General features: G+C 30.5%; 1 long non-coding RNA gene across 2 annotated transcripts; it reads right to left on the bottom strand.

The window, feature by feature from the left end:
* Positions 1 to 358: 358 nt before the first annotated feature.
* Positions 359 to 2,480, bottom strand: LOC127148896 (uncharacterized). 2 transcript variants are annotated; one of them, XR_007820112.1, is made up of 4 exons: positions 2,177 to 2,480; positions 1,800 to 1,899; positions 1,504 to 1,553; positions 359 to 699 (listed from the first exon to the last, which is right to left on the bottom strand). It is a non-coding gene; the product is annotated as an uncharacterized LOC127148896 (long non-coding RNA). The 2 variants fall into 2 exon arrangements; XR_007820113.1 differs by having other exon boundaries at positions 359 to 1,553; positions 2,177 to 2,479.
* Between the last annotated feature and the right edge of the window lie 1,085 nt (positions 2,481 to 3,565).

Below are 3,565 nucleotides of genomic sequence, written 5' to 3'. Positions count from 1 at the left end.
ATTATGTTATATTATTTCTAATATATTATTTTATATTATTTCTAATATATTTATTCTCATTATGTATATTATTTCTAATATAGTATTTCTCAACCTGTATATTATATTATTTCTCAACCTGTATTATTTGTAACTATATTGTTTGCTGTATTATTTGCCAAATCATTTGTCAACCTATATTATTTTTCAACCTATATTTGTCATATTTAACGTTGTTTTGCTATTATTATTATTATTATTATTATTATTATTATTGTCACACCCCCTCCCGGACTACCTGCTACCTTAGACCGAAAGATGGCGTGAAGCCGACGAACAACGCTTTTCTGTACCTGTATCTATCGACTCTGCTTAAAACTTTCATGTGATGAACTTGCCAATCTAGTATATAAACTATTGTACATCCCACAAAACACAGCGGATCCTAGGCTAGTCAAACACATACATGAAGCGTACCTCAAAATTTACCGATTTCACGAGTAAACCTAAAGACACCATAATCAAAATATAACCAACAAAATTTACACAACTACAGCTCCTAAAGCTTATACAAACTGTGGAGTATCTATAACATACAAGGGTGTATATACACCACAACACAACAGACTCTATGCCCAACTCAAAACACGTACTGGCAATCGATAATGAAGCTTCCGCAGACTAAGGCAGTCTATCAGGCACCAGGAAGTCGATCTCTACCTGGAAAATGGGTAAAACATTTTGGAAAGGGTGAGCTATGAAGCTCAGTGAGTGACTCAGTTTAAAACTATGAATTTAAAGATAAGAGCACGTGAAAACTTTACACATATAAATCTGTTTATACAAGTCGCAAATGTAAATGTGTAGTAGTAAGAATAGCTTCCTTAAATACTCAGCATGTTCATCATTGAAATCTAGCAAGGCATATCAAGTATATCGAAGCATTTTAACTAACATGACGAATCTACGTTGTGTAGGGTACACCTAGTACAACAACGTTTACAAGCACTACGATGTAGTGGGGCCCGCCCAGCACTCCCATCATCTTTGTCGTAGTGGGGCTTGCCCAGCACTCACGACAACATCGTTGTTACGGAGTACACTCAACGTCAACAACGGAATCTAACTAGTGTGCACACGGTAATCTCTAGCCTCAGGCTCAAGATCTCAGTCATGTAGTTAATGAAAATTTCATAAATCATCTTTAAATATTAAAACATGCCTGCTTATAAATTTTACACAAAGCTCAAACTTTACTCAGCTCTTTCGTGGAAAATTGTAGATCTTAAAACAAAACTTCATACTAATTCATGCTTTGCTTAAAATATTGTGGTTTAAATACTTTCCAAACATTTAATATCTACGTGCTAGCATAAATTTCTTTAAGAAATCTAGTCTCCAAATGTATACTTGAAAATAGTCATGAAATTCAAATACTTTTCATGGCTTCGTAAATAAACATTTATCGCATTCAATCATAATAACAATTATGGAAAATATTTCAAAGTTGGTTTTGTCACTCACAGTCTTGGGCTAGATCCTTGGTCTATAAGCTCGGTTTAATTCTTCTCGGCCTGCCAACAACCCAACCGAGTATTAAAACTCTAAACATTCTGGTTTCCTAAAGATATACATAACATGTCGCACCAAAGATGACGCTCACGAAAACAAAGCTTAAGAAATAAAATCCTATTTCAACAATTCTCTAAAATTTCCAGATTTCTAACATAAACTTCAAAGGACTATAACTTTCTCAATACTTAACCAAAATGAGAGTTCTTTATATCAAAATCTTCATTTTGAGATCCTCTAAAACTTACCTGAAGACATATAAATCTGATTCCCCGTGCATAAATACATATAACCCTCAAAACAGAACCACTTCCAGAATCGCGCGCACACGACCTCTTTAACTTGTCCCTACAATTTAACTGATTTTTAGTCGTTTTTGGTTTACAATTTCTTCATGAAAGTTGTAGTAAATTGAATAAGCTTTCCAACCATATCAAATAGAGATTTTAACTCTACCGATACACTCTGAAATACAAGAAAAACTAGAGACCTCCTAATTTTGAGTGAAAACCAACTGCCCTGTTTTCTTAATCAAAAAGCACCAAATGAATATCCGAATTTGCTCCAATGTTCTTCATAAAGTTTGTTTAAAAATGAGTTAACTTTCAGTAAATGTAAAGCTCACCTCTTAATTCCATTTGAAGAGTTCAAACCGAATTAAAAACCAGTGATGTGCAGAATGAACTAAAATTCAGCCATTGATACACTTTGCTTGAGTTCTCCTCCTCTTCTTCAACCTAAAAATTCTAGTAAAATTTCTCTTCTTCTTTCAAACTCTCTCTTAGAAGTTCTCTGCAAATTGAAGAAGGAAAAAGAAAAAAAAAATGGAACTTGGATGTCTTCAAAATCTTGGCGGTGAAGGGAAGAGAAGAAGAAGAAGAAAAGAAAAAATGAAATTTTCTTCTCCTTTTCTTCTTTTTATCCTTTCTTTTCTTTCTTTTCTTTACTTTATTTAATAAAACTATTTAATATATAAATATATATATATATATTTACACTTAATTTCCATTTTTTTTTCTTTCCACATTTAAAGAAATTAAACCAAGAAATAATCGGGTTTACAATTATTATTATTATTATTATTATTATTATTATTATTATTATTATTTATTTTTCAATTTTTATAATTGCAAAATGTATGAAAAATTCATTTAGTTTTTGCCATATGGATATAAAAATTTGAGACAGAAAGGAATAATGTTCATTAATGAATTTTATGGTTCTTGGCTTGCAACTAGTATATTACATTTTTCAATTAGTAAAAAATTTCATTTTTCCTTACTTAGATGACTTTTTTTGCTTTTTCAAACTTTTGTCAATTTATGAAGTATCATGCTATATAAGTTTCATTATCATCTAATTTTAACATTTACGAATAGTGATAGACTAAATTAAAAACTATAAGAGGATAAGATAAAAAACTAGGACTTCTCAATTTAAGCCATTAAAGATTTGCTTATTTGTTGAATGTTAATGATGATGTTTTCTTATTTTATGGTTCTAAAAAAAAGGATTATTTAGATCAATATATTGACTACTCGATTTTTTGGGTTGAATTTGATAGAAGAGGAACTACAAGAGATCTTTGATAGCAACACTTCCCAATCTTCATGGTAAGAAAGTTTTGAAACTTACTTATTTTGCAACTTGATTTTATATATTATTTGGATTTTTGGAGTATGTAAAATTTTAAAGTGTTTTTTATTTGTTACATTGTTTGTTGTTTTCTCATAACATTGGTTGCAACTTTTGTTCTTGGAATAACTTTGAAAATGATGTTAACTTAATTTATCATGAACTCCGTTAGGAATCAAATAATAAGTTAATATATTGCATATGAAACAATTAATTATATAACTTACGTAGTTTGCTATTTATTATTAGGGCTTCCGAACTTGTGAGAAAGAAGAAGCCTCTGTGGAGGGTAATCAAGATATGGGGGTGGAGATTTAGTAAAAGAAAGAGGTAAGCGTGCTTTATGTTTTGTAACTTAACTTAACTATTTTATTTTAGG

Source organism: Cucumis melo, chromosome 4, assembly GCF_025177605.1.
Source record: "Cucumis melo cultivar AY chromosome 4, USDA_Cmelo_AY_1.0, whole genome shotgun sequence".
Classification (NCBI taxonomy): Eukaryota; Viridiplantae; Streptophyta; class Magnoliopsida; order Cucurbitales; family Cucurbitaceae; genus Cucumis; species Cucumis melo.
The sequence above is the reverse complement of the archived record's forward strand: the minus strand, read 5'-3'. Positions and strand labels throughout refer to the sequence as shown.